General features: G+C 35.4%; 1 protein-coding gene across 5 annotated transcripts in view; it reads right to left on the bottom strand.

The window, feature by feature from the left end:
* LOC138716204 (ATP-binding cassette sub-family G member 1) overlaps positions 1–22,150 on the bottom strand; it is a 372,962-nt gene that overhangs the window by 188,191 nt on the left and 162,621 nt on the right. Inside the window, exon 1 of one of the 5 annotated variants that reach the window (XM_069849062.1) lies at positions 15,336–15,441. The exons of the other annotated variants lie outside the window; for them this stretch is intronic. The gene's annotated coding sequence lies outside the window, so the exon portion shown is untranslated. Of the gene's footprint in view, positions 1–15,335; positions 15,442–22,150 lie in introns of those variants that run through there. 5 annotated transcript variants of the gene reach the window in all.

Raw genomic sequence — 22,150 nt, 5'->3', positions numbered from 1 at the left:
CTCCATTCTTCGCCTTCTTATAACCCTTTACACTTAAAACAATATACAAAAAGGCATTTGTTTACATTCTCTATCAGATTCACTGTCTTTCATCTTGCAACTCTCGTTTCGAAGACAATGTCCCATGTGAGTAAAGGGTAATTATAACATACACACGTCGTCACACATAAAACAAACTCGCAGGAGTAAGATAACATTGTGCGATAAAAGAACAGATGACGGAGTGTTGTCCCACGACTTTCAACTTTGGAACAGGCTACGTGGGAAACGCGTAATTCCGTACTTTGCCATCTGTGTGGGATCGCACCTTAGTTGGCTTCAAGGTAAATCACGATTTAATTGCTTCAATTTACTTCTTTCCGCTCTTCTTAGTCCGAGGTCCTTGTACAAATCCACGAAGTCATATTTTTCGATGCATTTTAATCTGTTATTTAACAACACTCTATCAGCTGCGCGGTTTAAGTTTCATATCCAGTGGCGTAGCTAGCGGGTGGGCGAATTTTTGCGTTTTTTAATGGAAAATACTCAACATTAAAATTAAACCATGCAACCAGAGCAACAATTATGGGCGAGAAAATTAAGGTAAAAAGTAAAAAATGCGTTCACTTCTTCAAGAGCCAATTTAACTGTGTTAAAAATTGTCTGGCAGCGATAAAAATAAGGAAGCTGTGGAGGCTACTAGATTGTTATATCAGCTAGAAAAATTTGACACCTTATTTTATTTGGTATGTTTAGACGATATTCTTGCTCTTGCAAATTCATTATCGGAAGCACCTCAGTCTCCAAAAATGGATATTAGTAAATGTTCGTCCTTCATTAAGGCAATGATATAAAACTTTTCAAAGCTTGAAACGAAGAAAAATTCGACAATCATTTCAAGCATAAGGCTTTGTAATTAGCAATTCTATCCACTGAGAGAGAGAAAAGTTGGGATTTGTTGAAGGACGCATCATCAGCGATCAACAGATTCGTTGCTAGGAAATCTCGACAGCTCCAGTTCACCTTATGAAGCATTTGTATAGGTAGGGGAGAGTCGGGTAGTATCGGACATCGGGTAATATCGGACAGTGAGTTCCTTTCATCTACCACACGATGATAGTACCTGATTGACTTGGTTACGTTTCTGTGATGTCGCATAGAGAAACGTAACCATGTAATTCAGGTACTACCATATGGTGGTAGATGAAAGAAACGCACTGTCCGATATTACCCGATGTCCGATACTACCCGACTCTCCTCTATGCCTTGCATGATTGTTTATCATAATTTTGCATGTTACTAAATAAGACTTCCGAGAATGAGTTTCAAGACGGCAGCGGCATTGACAGGAGTTGGGTCAGGTACTTTCTAAACCCTGCATATCTGGCCCACCCAAAATCGTAATTAGTCTGGCTATCCCATTGTTCATATCTAGCGTCGATGGAATTGGTTACAGCGAGGTGGTCCTTCGCCAAGAGCAGTCTGAGATTTCGCCATAACATTCGCCTCTCATTTCGAAAAAAATCGACCAGATAACAAGCACAAGCGTCCCACGCCGTAGCGTCGTGGTCTAAGGCAGCGGTGGCGAAAATGCAATCGTGCGTCGAGCCACTGTGTAACCTGCAACGTGCATAGCACCTATGGAGGGAGGCGGACACCCGAAGGGGAAGTGAAGCAACTGTCTGACTTATTAACGGATTTTCATTTTCCTTACGTCAAGCACTTAATTATAATTTTATACAGTACAAGGCTACAAACTAATGTTTAGTACGAGTAACGATGAAAGAAATGAACAATATCACAAGCTAAAATTAACTGTCATCAGAAGGTCTCTGTGACAAAGTTTCAAAATCAGGAATTATGTCACTTACTGCCAGTAGTAGTTGATCACGAAGGTATTTGTCTGTCAGTCGTGATCTAAATTTGGTTTTTACTATTTTCATTGTTGAAAATAATTTTTCACAAACGTAAGTTGTAGCGAACATGGCTTCAACAGAGCAAGGGGAAGAACGAAGCTTCGGATATTTATTTGTTGGCAAAGATTTGAAAGTTCAACATTTGTCAAGTCCTTACATCTAGCTTTCATTTGTCACCACATAGTAAATCAGTGAGTTCAAATTGAAGAGCTAACCTCATTATTCGTACATCTGCTGAAAAAGGGTCGACGTACAGAGATGATGATGATGATGATGATGATGATGATGATGATGATGATGATTACAACAACAATAACACTTAACCTTTTAATGTTTCATCAGTAATATGTAGTATAATGCCGTTTTATGTTATACAACCGTTTTCCTCGTAATACTTGTGAACAAATCATACATTTAATATTCTCATCACATTGGCAGCAAAAAAATGCGTCCACCCATCCTACTTGGAACTTTCGTACATGATTTCGAGAGAGACATATGCCACTCGCAGGTCAGAGACAAATACAAATGGAACGGAGTTTGGCTCCAGTGAGTGAGAGGGTGGGGGTTGGCGGAGGTTAGAAGCACAGCTATCACTGCGAGCCACAATGTCTCGCGAGTCACGTTCTCGCCACCTCTAAGGTATCTTGCTTTTGACTCGCTGGTTCAAGTTCCCATTGGGAAGAAATTTTCTCATGAAATTTCGGTCAGTGTATGGAACCGGTGCTCACCCAGCAGCATCTAACGAATTTGGGGAGGTACGATTGGTAATGGAATCCGGTTACGAAAACCAGCTGGGTGTATCATCGTGCTAACCACACGGTACCTCTATTGGTTGGATGATGGTTCACCTCTGTTGAGGCATGTGGACGTGAGGGCGGGGATGGCTAGGTCACTGCTAAATAATGTCATTGTTGTATTTTAAGCCTTGTTCACTCTTTTCAAATAACTTGAATTCAAGTTCCTTGATTTGACAAACTTGAAAAGTATGAACTATGTTTCAAGTTGCGTTCAAGTCAAAGTATCAAATGAAGTTAAATCCCTTTCTACTTTCTACTCGACTTAAGGCCCATTCACAATGAAAATTAAACATAACCATAACATAAACACAGAAGTTTGCGCCCAGGCTACCAAATGGGATCATTCACAATGATTCACATAAGCACTGGCATAAACATTACCGTAAGACGTTAACATGGAAGTTTGCAAACTCCAAACTTTCATGCTTATGCTTACGTGATTTGCAAACAGAACACAATCGTGGAGCGCTGAAGTATACGACAGAATATGAGGAAATGGCGTCGTTGTTATGTATCCATGGTTACCAAGTATGTTTGCTGTTATGTTTATGTTCCCATCGTGAATGATGGTATGACTTCTTGATTTTTCCGCAACGTTTAGGATATTCTTAAGTTAACGCTTACGTTATGTTTAATTTTCATTGTGAATGAGCCTTTAAAAGGACACTTGAAACAACGTGAAGAGTATGAACTACACTTGATAACTTGAATTCAAGAGAAAAACGAGCTAATTCAAATTGACATCTATTTTAAGCGCGGCAAATTAACAGCTGATTGTTTCTATGTTGTACTGGAAAGTATAAATAACTAGTGGCATGTGCAGCAAATGCTGCTGCAAACTAAGTTCGTTAGACGTTCAAATAAAAATTTTTCAGATTTATTTTCAATGAAGAATACTTGTCTTTTTGATAGTTATTTGCTTCCATAATAATGAAACATACTCCCTCTGAATGGATTTTTTAGGCCAAATACTTTTTCTTGAACCTATCCAACTTCAGTTTTTGAGTTTCAACGCGAAAACGCAAATATCAATGTCGGAACGATAGCAGTAGCTATTTCAGGTCATTGTGAATTGTAGGCAAAAGTTAAAAAAAAAAAGTCAGGTTTGCTAAACTTTCGAACAATAGCATTTTCGTATAGCTGCTGCATGTAGAACTTGAAATGTAGACGGTAAAATCATTTTATCCTACTAAGAGATCTTACTGAAATGATCTGGAGATTACAAAAATTTCTAGGTCTCTTATTTTATCAGTAAGTAATACCTTTTGATCTTTCCTTAGGAACTGTAATTTTTGCGCTCTCTCGAGCCAATACTGAAGACAATGACACATATCAATATCTACAGTACACCGTCATTAAGTATATGAAAAAGACCCAACCCCACTGGGTTAATAAGTATAAAAATATTTGATTTTTAATAACAATATTATTATCTTAAGTTTTGTAGTTATATATAGCAGCCACTCAGTAAATTATAGAAATGAAGATCTAAATTAAGATATTCTCTACATTTACTTACATAACCACAAAACGTTTCACTTTCATGTCATCAATATAGCATCAATATTATGTACAATTAATGAAAAATAGATGCATCATGATATTAACTACAATAATATTTAATTTCTAATGGTAATAATGTCATCAAACCACCTCAAGTTTCGTAGATTTGAATATCCAATACACAGCTGTACTGAGAAAATTATACACTGCAGAATCAGTTTTTAATAACAAATTGAATTGAGCTCTAAATATGTCGGCAATCCTGCAGGTCATTGCCTTCGTGTAATAGCCTATTGCTTATTGTAGTGAGTGTTTTGTTCTGAAATTCAATCAAGTCGGCCGTGAATACAATTAATTAGTTCTCAAAATTGACGAAAGATGGATTTTGGAAAAAAGGAAAATGATGTAGGAAAATTGACATTTCACTGAAAACTACTACTTTTCCGAAAAACTTTGGGTTCCAAGCTTCAAAATGAGGGGTCATTTATTAAAATCCGTTCAGCCGTTTTCCCGTAATTTCCATTACCAGTTCAAATTATATATATAGATATGAAACAATGAGCAATTGGAATAATTACCAAGTATTTGAGTTTCTGGAGTTGTATAAAAGCTAAAGAAGACCTGTGGAATATAAAGACTGCAAAGTATTGTAACAGAAATGTAAAGGAAGAGTTCACTGAGGAATTGAACAGCAGAGATTTTAACGTGGACAAATGAGGTACGAAAGACAATTTAAAGCCATTAAACTTTAGAAGTGAGGAAGATAGGAGCGATTAAGAAGTGTTGCTTGAAGGGATAACATTTATCGGCTGAAACTGGCATGGTTCAATGTGGCTAATAGACTTTTTTTGGAACCATAACAGCTTCAAGAAAATTATTTTCAAATACGGTAAAATATACCTGCTTATTTTATTACATTTATATTAACAATATTTTTTTTTAAGATTTCACTTATTCTGTTTGTGATGGTCAAAGGTCATGTATATGTCTTACTAATTCAATACCTAACCCGTACTTCTTCCATTTCTTCAGTATCTTTATCAGTTCACGGGGAATAGCTACTACAAAAATTCCTATTTGCAGAACTTCCATCGACGTAATTTTATCCTACTTGAAAATAAAATTAATTTGAACATGACTTCTTAACCGCTACTTCAATTTAGGTCAACTGAAATCAAATGACTTAAATTCAAGTTACTTATCAGTTTTATTTGCAGTTTGTCGTCTTTGGCCCTTCATTGGCTTTCGCGCCAGAGATCATAATAATAATAATAATAATAATAATAATAATAATAATAATAATAATAACAATGGCTTTATTTAACCTGGCAGAGTTAAGGCCGTAAGGCCTTCTCTTACACTCAACCAGGATTAAAACTTGCTTACACAATTGAACATAAAACGGGATCGGAATTAAGTAATTACATACTGATATAATTTATATACATAATGAGATCAAAAGAGGTAGTTACATAAAATTTACCTCATAAAATAAAAACAAACATAGTGAAATGCATATTAATGTTGTTAGAATCAAATACGAATCACATAAAAACAGAAGCCGACAATTCAATAAAAAAATGTACACAGTAAAAATAAAAATAAACACATTAGTATACATATTAGTATTAGATTGCAGTTAAGTAGGATTTACATAATTAAACCAGAAACCGATAATTGAATTAAATGTACACAAAAAATAGATTAATAAAAAAACAACACAGTGGGATACATATTAGCGTTAAGTGATAAATAAACACGATTTAGATAATAAAAATAAGAAACAAAAAAAATTAAAATAAGTACACTGGAACACATTCCATTAAATATTTGCAACACGTTAGGTCTGGCAACTCATAATCTATATTTAAAGGAAATTAAAGTTCGGCAGCCCTTGACTTCAGGCGGCAGAGAATCCCAGTGACGAGAAGTAGCAACAGTGAAAGATGAGGAATAAAGAGATGATGTGTGCAGTGGTATTTCTAGCGTGTTATATTGTGACCGATGATGATGATGACGATTATTATTATTATTATTATTGTTATTATTATTATTATTATTATTATTATTATTATTATTATTACTGAAATTTTATGATTTAATCACGCATCTTTTTTCCTTAATTAAGAGACACACAATCTAAGTCCACAGCCTTGGTTCTGTAGAAACCATCCAAGAAGTTCGTGGTTCTATTTCCAACATGGGTAAAGTTATTTATTTTCTGTCCATGGAACTGTGTGTAAGTTAAGTGTCCCTTGCCTTGTACATGTCCTGTGACGTCTCCAAGGTGGCTTTGCATCATGCTGACCACAATGTCTGCGAGGCCGCACTGTGAAAATTCTATTGATAGTTCAAAGACATCTTCCAATTAGTGGCGTAGCATGAAATTTTGAGCAGGGGAAGCTAACTCAAGTTGTTTTTCATGTACATATGAGAAAACGTATTACAAAAAATATAGTCTTAAAATAAATAGTAGTCAATGTCAAGTCAGCAGTCCGAAGATTGGTTGGAACCTCGTACGTAACACCAATAAGTCATGACCAAAGCTCGGAACTTGGGGACTTGTGTCTTTGAACGTGGCTAAGCGACCGGACTTCAATGTCAACAAACTCCCGCTTCCAGCACAGAGGTACTGTCAGGTCTGCGATAAAAGTGGCTCCTGGCTGGAACAACATAATGATAATATTATGATAGGTTGAAACATCTAATTTTATAGCATATATATAAATAAACATGCAAAATACATCAAATTTACAGTTGTGCTCTGTATATTTTATTACAGTGTATGACTACATGCATTCGAAGATTTTCGAACCCATAAATTCTTCGTCTGTTAGTTAAACATGATTTGAACTTATTTCCACGTCACATGAAGTGACGGGAGCAAACTTTAATTTTTTTATTTTATTTATTTTAACTAGCTACCTAGTGAGTACAAATTGCATTTATAAAATAAAAATGTTTCTAGCCACTACCGTAAGAGTTAGGCTCGTGTACGGTGTGGTCTTAGTGAATAATATAACGTAAAATTTACAAGGACAGTTTACTAAATACAGTAAGTAACTTAATTCAAACCAATAAATACAACACAAGAGCAAGAATAAAGAAGAAAGGGAAAACGAGAGAAAAATACACATTTAATATAAATTGACAATCCGACAGAAGCCAGTGATATTCAATAAAAACATGAATATAGTCGATAGAAATAAAATGTAAAAAAGTACATTTGTTACTATTATATATCATGGATAATTTTACAAATTTCTTTTTTAAAAGTTTCAATTTTAAAAAATTTCAAATTTGGAAAATGGTTTGAAATTTTATTATAAAGTCTTGGGCCTAAATAAAATACTGAATATTTTCACTGTCACTGTTTCCTGTTCGATTTTCAGCAGATCTCGTATCTGAGAAAGATAAGTATATCCTAAATTTTTCTCGCAAATAGTTTTCAATTAGTGTATCACTACTAGGGAAGGTCCCTCTACGACTTGATCCATGGCTATGGACAAATTTTCCATCAATTTAAAGGACTGCAATGTCTTTCAATGAATGCCCGTTTCCAGCTCTAGTTTATGTGTGGCACAACTTACAAAATATAAACTCTGCATTAGAAGAAAATCATGTATCTCCTCAGAATTCCTCCACGAAACTCTGTACCTAAAATTTAAGAAATGTATTTTCAAACTTCCATAACACCCATTCGAATAACACGTATTTTCTCATTCCTCAGACAGACTATTTACCTGTAATTCTCTTAATGTCATTGGCTTCGACATGACACAATTTCTTCGTTCGTCTTCTTGCCATTCGATGTGACCACTTTCTTAGTACATACGACTGTCCCTGAGCACTTGCAGCTTGAGCTTTGTGTACGCTGTACCTGTAACCTTACTCAAGCGCACGGCACACAAGTCCCCAAGTTCCGAGCTTTGGTCATGACCTCAAATGGTACGTAGTAAAATATGATTTCACGTTTTACACATATCTCTAACAAATAGACACGGTCATTTGTTGTTTAAATCGTACTTTTGTTCGTAAGTCAGTCTTGATAATAGAATTGTCCTAAAAATTAAAGTAAATTGGTGTCAGGAACTGTTATTTCGCTCATTATTTATTATATCAGCCACAATGCACACTAACACTTCAACTGAACACAACTCACGAAAAGGGATAACTCGGAAACTACATTATTTTCAATGTAAAAGCTAGCTTCTTGCGAGCCTTGCGACCAGGGTAGTTTAGTTAGAAAGGGATGGAAAATCTGCGGGGTAGGTTACACAGAAGAATGAGGGGATTGGAAGCTGGTGTGTGCAGGTTTCTTGTTTACTGCAGCATCACGAATCATCTTGAACTGCCGCATCACAATATTTAACGCATAAATATAAATTCCATTAAAGTTAATAAATAATTTTTTTCATAAACTACAGGTTTATTATAAAGTTATTATTAACTGGGTAAGCTTAGCTTTTTAGCTTACATTGACGCTACGCCACTGCTTCCAATACACCGTATTCGATTGCAAGTCCGTATGAAGGAGGAGGTGAAATAATAAGACAAAGAAGAAGAATATATTTAAAAATGAAGATATAGTGCATATTGGTAATTGTGGGAAAGCAAATTTAACAGACTCACAAGGTGAAGGTTGTAATGCTGAAGCGTAGTAAATCTGCACACCTTAGATGGCCTCTTGGTGCTCAATAGGCGTGAAATGGAGGAATTATACAGTGACGCAGTCACCTGGCACATGTGATAATCATGATATCATTTATTTTCTCAATCACTTTGATCATAATGATAAAAAGTAGCTGATTGCTACGTACTGAAGGCAACTGGCACACGACAAATGATTGTAAATAACAGGGTTGTCCAATAGGCAATAGCCCTACTTCTATCAATACTTCCTTAACTATGAGTCTTAGTGATGGATTTGAGAGTTGTCGGCTCAGGAGGAATGTAAAATACTTCATGATAATATACTTTTGGTTAACCTATATCGATTTAATGGGAAGGACCTACAGGAAATCTCTTTTCTCATATTATTTTAAGCAGAGTCTCTCCAAATCCAGACGTTTGAGATGGGCAGGACATGTAGCACGTATGGGCGAATCCAGAAATGCTTATACAGTGAGTTTCCGGGCTGGTGTTACAAACTTTCAGGGACGACGGGGAAGGGCACATGTATTAATTTGAGATAAGGAACCCTGGTCCGGAAATGACTGAGTCGAAAGTTATAAGCAAAAATAGTTGTGTGGAAATGGAATTGTGATTTCGCACCACGTGCCCTCCTTCCCTTAACCTTTGGAACAGTCGTGGAAAGATGGCGTGGGCCGGATGTCTCCTACGTGGGTACTTGTGCTTGTCTGCTGTTCCCATTGGCTCATCCGTATTCGAAAATCAGGTCTGCATATTCCGCTCTCGCGTACACCCCCATTTCACTAGGACTGATCGACTGGACACTGCAACTTGTACACATACACTGCTGTCTACAGACGTGCATATCAGGACCGACCATGTCCGTTACACATTACGCTATCTGCATTGCTTGTTACAATAAGTTATGTCATAATTAAATACAAACTCAGTAAGAAAATGAAATAATTACACAAGACAAATTACTAAGGTTGCTCTTCTTATGAATTCCATGAATTTTAAATTTATATCAGATACCGGTGCCGGTTCTCTTTCCGACCTCAATGAAACACTTGGTAACTTGCCAGTTTCAGACAAATCCGGTAAACACACAGCTAGGTTAAATGGAACTCTTCGATTGGGAAAACGTCGTCTGTATTCCTCGACAATGCTTTCACAAAATCCATAAAAAAAAAAGCATGTCTGCATTTTCAATATGTGAATACACGAATTAAATATCAAGTGAACCTGTATTCAGTTTATGTTGCGCTGACGTTGCGGTGATCAGACGCTGCCATGTGCAAAAAAAATCTGGCGTAAAACGTCAAGTGTAGTATACGGAACCGCAAGATGTTCCAGTATTTCTCCCCAGTCGTAGGACTTCGGACATAGATATATCAGGTAAAATCTTTGCAGGTTCTACAAACTACATTATCCTGAAGTATTTTACATTCCTCTTGAGACATCCTGCATAGCTATAGGCTGAACTACTAGTATGCTATTCATTCATAACCGATTATTCCTGTTCAGCAGCTGTTTCTTGCAATTTTTCAAACCCCTAGTAACATTAAATCTATTAACTTAAAACTAAAGATTATAACACTGTAGTGTTAACAATGTTGTACATATAATATCCGTTTTGTAACGTACGGTAGCTATATTTGAATATCCTGTATTCTGTTTTCCTGAAAAATGTGTGAAAATGCGCAAAGCCAGTTTTTGAATGAATCGCCTTCACTTATGATTAACGGCTTCGGATTAACACATTATAGCCTATTTTCATAAAAAAAATACGATTATATTTATCTACAGCAATGCATCCTGTTTCATTTCTTAAATATATATTTATACTGCATTTTAGTTTTCAGGTGTTTCCTAATACAGACGGTTTTTCCTTTGCTAGTCTCACAATACAGACATAAAATTAAGACAGCAATTTTTCAAAACAAACAGCTACAATTTTATACCTACTACGCCTATGGATGAACAGTTTGTTTTTTTACTGTAGGAGTAATGTAAAACAGAATATTATCACGCCTCTCAGTATTAATGATATACACATTCTGCTCATCCATTATTCATTCAGTATCCTTGACAGCCAATATACATGATCATGAAATTAGAAATAGTGAACAAATTAATATTCCATATTGTAGATTACACAAGAGCAACACAAACTTTTTAATTATGGGGATGAAATTATATAATAAGCTCCCTAGTCAATATTATAAATTACCAATCAATAGCTTCAAAACTAGATTTTACAATTGGTTATTAAATAATCATTTTTATTCTGTTGCTGAGTTTTTTAAACACAAATTTGTATAAAATTGTATTTTAATAAATAAGTTTAATTGCAATTTAGTTAGTTTTCTTCAATTTAAAATTTTCAAATTATTTCATGTTTTCATTGTATTACTTAAATTTTACTGTTTATGTTATTAGTGTTTTTTTAAATTGTGCATGGAAGAAAGTAGCAAGTGTCGATGTATGGAGAAATACGAGGAAAGTCAACATCCCTTAATAATAAACAAATACACGGAAAATAAAATACCGGAGAAGATTGCAAAATTAAAAAAAAAGGAAGGAAGGAAGTATTAAGGGAAAGTACAGTTACTGAGCTGACTAATAAATTCAATTTCGGAAGGTACGCTTTTTCTAGACTCACAGATAATAGCATATTTGACTTGGTTAGAAATTATTTGGCTATCTTTTTTATTTCTAAATTTAATAGTTTTGAAGGTACGTCAAAAGAATACTATGAAATAAAATTAAGGAATGAAGGCTTACCTACGAGAGAGAGCTTGTATGAACTGTATAAATATTTTGTAAGGAAAGAGGTATGGAAGAAACTAGAATCAGAGATGATTTAGATACGCTAGCTGCACATTGCAGATTGAAGAGGGAAGTACATCTTAGGAAGGTAAACCAATACTGATGGTACCAATATTCTAGAATGATTGAGTCTTGCACAATAACTGAAAGCTAGTGCAAGATAAAACAAATTACGTAAATAGGTAAAATGTAGAAATTGTATTTAAATAATAATATATCTTTGTGTAAAATTGTTGTATGTAATGTGTCTGTGATCTATTATATTATAATGGTGTCTTTTAAAATTTATTTATGCTCGACCATGCCGAAATGTAGTAATTATACACCTGGTAGTAGACCTTTAATGCATGTCATTAAAGTACACCTACTCATTAAAGGTCAGGTCTTTCAGCCAATGACGACTCAGGTTACAACTGTTCAGCCAATGACAGGTCAGCTTTCTACCGTTATAAAACCGCAAGAATCGATTATTCTCGGATATGAAATCGAAAGAGAATTAGCGAAAAGTCACGGAGGCTGGAAATCCAATACTGTCGCAGAAGGTTATGTTCTGTTACTATAATAATTAGCGTTAATTGTAAATAATATTCAAATAAATTCAATTTGTCATCTCGTTTTTCAATGTCTAATTTAATTTTAATGTTATCTCTGTAGGTTCTTATGGCCTAGCAAGGTCAATGTGAACATCAGTTCCTCGGAAAAAATCAATACTTTCGCGTCTGCGCACATCTCACAACATACGGGACATTGGCCAAGGTCAGATACAAAGAAAATTAATAATATCAAGTTAGAAATATGGTCGAGCATAAAAGGTCGTATGAAACCCGCCTATAATGGTAATTAAGAAGCTCGTATGAAAATTATGAAACTCGCTTGCGCTCGTTTCATAAATATCCATACTCGCTTCTTAATTACTATCATTACAGGCTCGTTGCATAATGTACTATTATATGTTTTTTCAATGTATTCTGACGAAGCCTAAAACTGTATGTCTAATGGCCAAATAAATTGAATTGAATTGAATTGAATTGAATACGCATGAGCCAACTCGCTCGGAACTATCTGTACTTACAATGTAATTTGCTGTGTTTCGTCCGAATGATCTGACGTCAGATGTTGAAATTTTCGTAGCATTTTATTCGTTTGACACCCGATCCTAAAACATTTATTTTCAAGCGAAAATTCCGATCGCCTTACTACATAGTAAACGGAATTGACATAGCAATGAGCTTGTATGATTTTGTGTAGCTCATTATAATATGAAAAAAGAAAAAGCACATCCACACCCTTAAAAAAACAAGCAAAAAGTATTCTGACAGCATCACTTCCATTCTATATGTGGGCAAATTATCTGCCGCATCTGAATCGCATATCAGTGACCTAGTGTGTGACCCATCCGTAAAGATAAAACTGTCTCATTTAGTCTCATGACATTGAGATATTAATATTTTTCAAGTATTTTCGCAACGTTTTGTGTATTGCATGTAGTTTGACTACGTTTTTAAATGGGCTACAAAGAAATAGAGAAACTACTATTAGTCAAGTTGAGACGGGAGAAATAGTAAAATGCTATTGTCCGCATAACAAACGAAAATCACGTGGTGGAATCAGCAAAACAGTGCAGAGAATACGCTCTACAATGCATATCAACAGATATTGTGTCATAAAATGTGTGAGAACAGGCAAAGAAATGGACGTCCACAAACATTTGAATTATCGTGAAAAACCAGAAATACTAATAAAAAGGCTCCAGAGAAAGTCTAAACTTTATGCCCAGTATTTTCATAACTACTGAGTGGAACCAACCAATGAAAAAGGAGCAAGTGTATATTAATAGGCCTAAGTATTTTGGTATTAACGATACACGCGAAATGTGTTAAAAACTTACACAAGTACAATTTTGGCAAATTAGTAATTCAAATGCAAATTAATTGAAATCAACATACTCCCTATAACTATATTAAACCATTGCTACATATAACTCATGACTTTACTTCTTACTGTTACACAATATATAAATTAATACTTCATTACAAAAGTGAATACATTCTATATTTTATGTTTGGTGTTAAACGATTATGTATATAATGATGCCGTAAAGGCGAAAATGTTTATACTTTTTTTTAGTAATATGTTGCAATAAGAATAAGTCATATGAATGAAAATTGTAAACAAATATATTTCATAACCTTGTAATTGACTTATCGAAAAAAAATGAATTGTAAAATGTTTTACATTTTACTTATAAGTTTCAAATCAGTCTGTTAATTGGATTTCTCAGAGCAACATGAAGCTTTAAAATTCAGTTTTTCAAAACTTTAAATTTTGAGTTATTTCCCTTTTAAACTGGGCCCCTCAATATTTCGAAGTCTTTAATTTGGAAAAAAAAAAATGTCGAAATTCTCTTTACATGATACTACGAGTGATGTCATCACAGTCTACTATATACAGTCACGAAGCTTGAGTTTTGAGGGTGCTAGAAACAATAGCCTGTGACGGTACTATTTTGAATTGCTTGTAATGAGGCGATATTAGTGATCCTAGTGGTGAGCAACTATCTAATGTTTGCATATTTATTACGTACTGAGCTTCGCGACTGTATATACTAGACTGTGATGTCATCGTAATACATGAAGATGTACAACTTTTACCCGTATAGGGTTCCTCTTAAAACATCTCACGTTAAAAAGAAGAGGCAATTTTAAATTCATTGGTTCTAAAATTCCAGGAGGAATCAACCAAAAGGTACTGCAAAAAAAAAAAAAAAAAAAAAAATTAATCTTAGTCCGTTAAATTTACTACAAAAACGAATAATTAAAATTTGTTTGAAGAAACGTTTCGATTATCCAAATAAATTAATTTATTCTGAATTTAATGTATTTAATATTGAACAAATTTATAAATATACGCTGTTAAAATTTTATCATAAAAATCGTAATAAGTTTGTATTACAGACACACAATTATGACACAAGACGAAATATTAATTCAACATTAGTAGAACCTAAATGTCTCACATCTGCTGGTCTAAAGCACAGCATAAATTTTGGCCCTCGGTTGTACAATGCTTTAACTAAATTACACCCAGAACTTCTAACATGTAACCCACTAACATATAACAAGAAAATTAGAAACGTGTTAATATCTTCAATTTGATTACATAAATTTATAGCCTATGTGTATGAATTAATCAACCTATATTATATTTGTATTTCTATAATTTTGAAATATATATAGTCCTACTTTTCACGTGCGATATTATTCTTCTATAGTGTTAATATTATATTATATAATTCCATTGCCGCTGTAATTATATTTTAGTTCCTATTTTATTTTACTTATATATTTATATTATTATTATTATTTATTTTAATATTATATCTGAACTGCGACCGAGCACGAGCGCTGCTCATTCGGTCTCAAATTCTGTTAATACTACTGTATCTTCTTTTTATATTGCTTGTATTATTTTATTTGTATTTCTCTTTGTTTGTTTTGTAATTATATTTCCTTATTCTGTATATTTGAAATAAATAAATAAATAAATAAATACTACGAAATGTCACCTACACAAAATCTGAGATAGAAATTCTATAGAATAACACGACATAAACTTCAAAATGTGAATCTACTTCCTATTAGATGACGCAACACATTTTTTTCCTCCGACTCACCACAGAAATACGTTAGTTCCACTTGCAATAGTCCACTCAGAGCAGTTAAACCCACCGTGTGAATCACTTTCACTACACTGGCTCTTTGTTGTACAGCTGTGGTATCATCGGCCATGCTTTGTGCTGTATCTGTCAGATAAGATATTGCATTCCAAGGAAAAAGCAGCAGTTACACACGGTTTGGCCTTGGTATAAATACGCCACGAAAGCAATCCACCGCACGAAACAGCTTGGCTCAGCTGTATATCGGTCATTCTCACCAAAAACATAGGGGTTCGATACCCTCGGTCATCGTTCCTACACTGTTTATAATACCATGGTGAGAGATCTTTGGGTATTTGCACCGTGAAATGGCTGTAGATGTGTATACGTATATTTACTGTCATCAAAATTATGTACAATTGGTATATCGAATAATAAGTATGCCTGTGACATTGGAGCATGTTTACAGTGAAAGGAAGCCAATTCACTACAGGATATATACAGATAGAGATGGCCGATATTTTACAAACCGATATTTTGTCACAGGTATATTTTTGTCATAGATAAACCTGTAACTGATGACGCGAAATATGTGACAAAATATCGCTATCGAAATCTGCTCCGTATTCAGTACTCTGTGACTGATATTTTCTCCTCTACGTCGTAGGTTTGCGCGTGCGCATGATACAATAACAGCAATCGGGCGGTAGTTTCTCCATCTTATTATAAATGATGTAGTTATTACACGATTTAAATAACAACATTGGTTACCAGTACTTAATCTTGTGTAAAATCCTGTCTGAACAACTGTTTTGTTTTGTAATTATTTTCCAATGTTTTTCCGAATACGTATGTTTCATTAATTTTTATTCTACGACTAAATATTATAATGTTAATTCACGACTTAAAATAATGTATCCATTATATTATATACAACAAAAAGGATCAATTTCTCCATACCAAACTACATTTAAAAATGATCAACTAGTTCAATATCTAGTCGACCTGGTTGGCGAGTTGGTATAGCGCTGGCCTTCTATGCCCAAGGTTGCGGGTTCGATTCCGGGCCAGGTCGATGGCATTTAAGTGTGCTTAAATGCGACAGGCTCATGTCAATAGATTTACTGGCATGTAAAAGAACTCCTGCGGGACAAAATTCCGGCACATCCGGCGACGCTGATATAACCTCTGCAGTTGCGAGCGTCGTTAAATAAAAAACATAACATTCAATATCTATAATATAACCTATTGGTACATGAGGTTAACTTTTGACATGTTACTGTTCAGTTAGGTAAGTATTAATTTGTTAAGGGGAATTGAACGTTATCGCATGCAAAGTAATGGTAAAAATAGCCTATCTTCAAGCGGTCAGAATTGTAATACTATTTATCACAGCTCTTTCATTTTTTTAGTGATATATGTATACACATTAAGCTTTAAAATGAAAGAAGAATGGTTAATCTAGTGTAAATCTTAACCTTAAATTATTTTTTGAATTTAATCATATTTTTTATATAAATTCACTACATACCTGTGATTAGGTACACTTTATTCACTTATCATAGCTCACATTGAATTGAAATTTTGGACACTTACTGCTAATAGATACTAAAACATGCCCTACTAAAATTATTAAAATATCTGTAATATTATGGGCATACGGCTTATACTAATCTTCAATTCCTTTTTAATTTATTGACGGTGATGATTGCTATAAGCCCTATGCCCATAATATTATAGATAAATGAATAATTTTAGTAGGGCATGTTTTAGTATCTATTAGCAGTAAGTGGTCAAATTTTCAATTCAATATGTGCTATAATAAGTGAATAGAATGTACCTAATCACAGACATGTAGTGGATTTATAAAAAAAATTGTGCTTAATTAAAAAAATTAATTTAAGGATAAAGATTTACTCTAGAGTAACCATTCTTTTTCATTTCAAAGCTTAATGTGTATACATATATGACTAAAAAAATGAAAGAGCTGTGATAAATAGTATTATATTTATGACTGCTTGAAGAGAGGCTATTTTTACCGTTATTTTACATGCGATAATGACCAACTCCCCTTAATAGTGAAATGAAATTAAATGAAATGAAATAGCCTATTAGTGTCCCTTAGAAGGGCTAAGGCCTCCTGCAAGAGGGAAAGCTCTGGCTCCGTTTTGCTCACATGTCGAGCTAGTCCACGTGGGCGGAGTTGTGTACTACTCATCGACAAGTAAGACTAAATATTAACACTTTGTCACTTAATTATAACTAAGATATTCAACACTTTTGTCATTTAGGATTGTACTCATTCCTATTAGTCTGTTCTGCACGTTAGTTATCACGGTACATGTACATAATTTCTTTGTTGGATTTTCCCATATAAATCACTGATGAGTGGTGTGTATAGAGAAATCGTATTCATATTTCACTGCTCAATATTTCCTGCTAATTTTTATCGGTGTGACAAAATATCGGTGTAATTCATGCTACGTATCGATATAAAATATCGGTGTGACAAAGTCACCGATAAAAATCACAGATATTTAATTGTCACAGTCACAGTTGTCACAGATACTTGAAAATATCGTTTAAGCTCATCTCTATATACAGAGTACGCAAGTGTATCTGTGTACGAAGACGACACAACCGCCGCGGTACAGTTCATTCAACTGCCGTGAAGTGTAGTGCGCTCCGCAGTATGGCTCAGGAAGAAAGAAACGCGTCTTGGAAACTAGAATATTTAGTTTCACAGTATGGTGCACATGTATTTTGCATTCTAAATAACTTTGCAATGTCAGTATTACGTCTGCTAAACACAAGGAATATAATGCAAATCAAGATTTCAGGTATATCTCCCTGTAAAGTTGATTTGAATAATTTCGAGAGAAAAAATTGTTCCGGAGCCGGGTATCGAACCCGGGACCTTTGGTTTAACGTACCAACGCTCTACCACTGAGCTACTCGGGAACTCTAACCGACACCGATCCAATTTTTCCTCTATATCCACAGACCTCAAAGTGGGCTGACAACCGTCAAGCAACCAACTTCGAGTGCACACTAACTCCGTGTGACTTAAATTGTGGTTTTCTGTTAACGAACAGTAATGTGTATTATGCAAATCAAGATTGATACACGTTACTGTTCGTTAACAGAAAACCACAATTTAAGTCACACGGAGTTAGTGTGCACTCGAAGTTGGTTGCTTGACGGTTGTCAGCCCACTTTGAGGTCTGTGGATATAGAGGAAAAACTGAAATCTTCATTTGCATAATACACGTTACTGTTCGTTAACAGAAAACCACAATTTAAGTCACACGGAGTTAGTGTGCACTAGAAGTTGGTTGCTTGACGGTTGTCAGCCCACTTTGAGGTCTGTGGATATAGAGGAAAAACTGAAATCTTGATTTGCATAATACACGTCACTGTTCGTTAACAGAAAACCACAATTTAAGTCACACGGAGTTAGTGTGCACTCGAAGTTGGTTGCTTGACGGTTGTCAGCCCACTTTGAGGTCTATGGATATAGAGGAAAAATTGGATCGGTGTCGGTTAGAGTTCCCGAGTAGCTCAGTGGTAGAGCGTTGGTACGTTAAACCAAAGGTCCCGGGTTCGATACTCGGCTCCGGAACAATTTTTCTCTCGAAATTATACAAGGAATATAATGTTCAAAGGCACGTAAGTACAATGAAACATAAACGGTTGGAACAAGGAAATGTGCAGAAGGACACTATGTCACATTCAATATTTCATGAAGACACGTGTAAGGCATTTATACCTGCCGATATACCATTTAACAAACTCGCAAATACGGCGTTCCGCGACTTTTTACAGAAATAGTAGACACTCATTCGCTTTCGAAACTTTGAGGATACATCTTGTTGTTCACTGTAATTCCTAGACTTCGTGGAACTGCCACGAGAATCGCAAGGTTTACTATGCACGCGGTATAGACTGTATGAGAAGGGGACGTGCAACGGATGGAGTATGCCTCTGATGTAAACACTGAGCAGTATACTGCGGTTACAATAAAACCTGTATCCTGCATTCAAGAAATGTAATGAATGATCACTGAAGTAGGAAATGTCTAAACATGTAAATACACAATTATTTTGTAGTGAGATATATTAACTCTTAAAATTTAATGTAATATACTCACATCATCCTTGAATATGTGCATTGCAGTGAAGAGTTACGTACATTTTGAGCGATTGCAAAGTAAACCTCCTCCGATGGCCACTCAAACAGTTTTTATATTGGTAAAATGTACGTTCAACATCACACGATATAATAGGTGCATATTTCAAGAACGGAAAGTCACTACATTTTAGTACACCAACTTCAGACGTCTTGTCGTGACCTGATAATACATAATTTATAATACGAAGTTGTGAATAGGCAGAATTTTTAGCAATAATGTTTCCCAACTTACATTTCACTTTTTCTGAAATTAGTGAATTGTTATTTTGGATAACGGTTTGTGATACTTTATACACTATATTAAGGGATTCTGAGAGTTTTAGTTTAGACGATTCTAACAGGGTGATGCTTTTGGAAACGATTTTAAAATTAGAATCAATGAACAGAATATCTTTCAATAGCTGTTCAGAAGGCAATGATATTACAGCTGCAACAGCGGAACTGTCTGTGCTATCAATGCATAAATTACCTCCATTATTTTGCCGTAATATTCTGCATAATAATTAACAGCATCCAACCATGTTTTCCCACGGGTCAAGACTGGCTGCGGGGGTAAGGGTATTCCAGGGGCAATTCTTTGGAACAGCAACACTCTTATTGTAGTATGTTTGAATTCTTGTCTGTACTGAACAAATGTTAAGCTTTGACTATTCCAACCACAGTAATGCAAAAAACAAGTGCTTACATAGGTATACATTAGCTGTAGCTGCTCTATCTAGTTGGACCGGTCACATCTCTAAACATGAACTACTCGTACTACGAGGCAGGGCGGTCGCTCACCTCTTCTATACTACCGTACATCGGCAACCTGATTGCATGCTGCGTGTGGCAATTCAACGAAGTCTAGTAATTACAAACTAAACACGCAATAGATAATTCATCTAAGCCTACGTGTTGAATAGAATTTTCTAATAGTTGAAATGAAGTTCAATAAAGACAGAAAGTAATTCAGAAGGATGTATGTATTATTCCCTTCTGCAGACCAGTAGCGGCTGGTGGTCAAAATAATGAGTGTGCTACAATCTCTATATCGGCCTATTGTATACACTTACATTCATTTATCTTAATTTGAGACTCGCCTAGTGACGAAATATGTCCAGAGTTCCTTCCTACTGCAGAACTTGTCAACTACCCTGGTGTTAAACGTTAAATCCCTCCATCCTGGACATTATACTCTTTTCTATTGACAGTATTGCAAGAGCAGTGTGGCGATCCTGGGACATAGTGTTCCTTAAAAACGTTTTTATGCGTTTCAAGCAAGGAAAACATCTTTCTGGCTCAGCAGTGGTCATTAGTGTTGTAACTAAAATATTTAACAACTTCGTTACTTTACAGAATGGATCGCGTGAATTGTTGGAGACTATGTTTTGTAACAATTGAACAGCCATCTATATTTCGGAAGTCGGATCTTCCGTATACTCGTAGAACTCCAAGTTGTGTCTTTAACATTCTTTTGTTCAGTACAGTATAGCTGTTGACAGCAACTTCAAGTTCGCGTTCAGGAAAATTATGCAAAAAATTGTCAAAAAATTCGCTGTTTAACAATTTTGTTGCGTCTAGGTAGCTTAAAGATTGGAAACGATGAGTAGTTTCCAGAATTATACGGTTACATACCTCCTTGGCATCAATTTTCTGGGATTCAGTTTTCCGTCGCTTGCTGATTGATTCAGGAGAAACCTAAAAAAACTGGTAGATGGCAGCAGCAGTCGAACATTTGAATTACCAAATACATTGTGCATAGTTCCGAGTTCCTCCACAAACAAGCATTCTTTCCTTACGCTTTACTTTTGCAATCTCCAAGCTGTGTTGTGCTGAAGCTAACTACAGCACTTCCCCGCGTAAAAATAGCCAATCAGAGCAGTTATTTCAGCTTCGGACATGCGCGTTAACTGTCTACATTCTCATGTAAGTTTTGAGTAGCACAACGAACCCCCTGAGGCACCAAAGAGCGAAGAGCGAAGACTAAACACTCTATAACGCGTCATGAACATAACCACGGGAAATTGTCAAATGGCAGATCAAATACTATGGTATTGCAAACACTTTATTTGAGCAAAAATTATCATTGTGCTGTAGCACTGTAGCACATAAGGACGGGCTGCCCCTGCTGCAGACTGTACTGTACAAGTCGGAGCGGTGCTGCGTATTCTGTGTACCTATATCTTGGAATGAGTTGGCTCTCTTTCACTGTACACATGCTCCAATGTCACAGACCTAATAATAAGTTACAAAGAAATGAAAATCATATGCGGGCAGGAAGAATATACAAAAATTAACAACAGGGAAGAAAGGATGGGATTAGCGTATTAGAGTATTTATAGAGTACGAGGCCTGTCTAAAAAGTATCCGACCTTTAGCCAGAAAAAATATTTCAAATACCTGACGGGGTTGGGACCCTAATCTCCTTCAAAGTAGGCCCCTTGTGCTTGCACACACTTAGCCCACCGATCCTTCCACTGCCAGAAACACCTCTGGAAGTCTTCTTTTGGAATGGTGTTCAGCTCCGTCGTCGCGTTCCGCATTATCTCTTCTCTACTCTCAAAACGGGATCCTTTCAGTGGTGTCTTCAATTTTGGAAACAACCAGAAGTCGCAAGGAGCCAGGTCTGGAGAGTAGGGAGGTTGGCGAACGGTTGTAATTCC

The sequence above is a fragment of the Periplaneta americana genome, chromosome 2, assembly GCF_040183065.1.
Source record: "Periplaneta americana isolate PAMFEO1 chromosome 2, P.americana_PAMFEO1_priV1, whole genome shotgun sequence".
Lineage (NCBI taxonomy): Eukaryota > Metazoa > Arthropoda > Insecta > Blattodea > Blattidae > Periplaneta > Periplaneta americana.
This window is presented reverse-complemented; position numbering and strand designations above follow the sequence as displayed.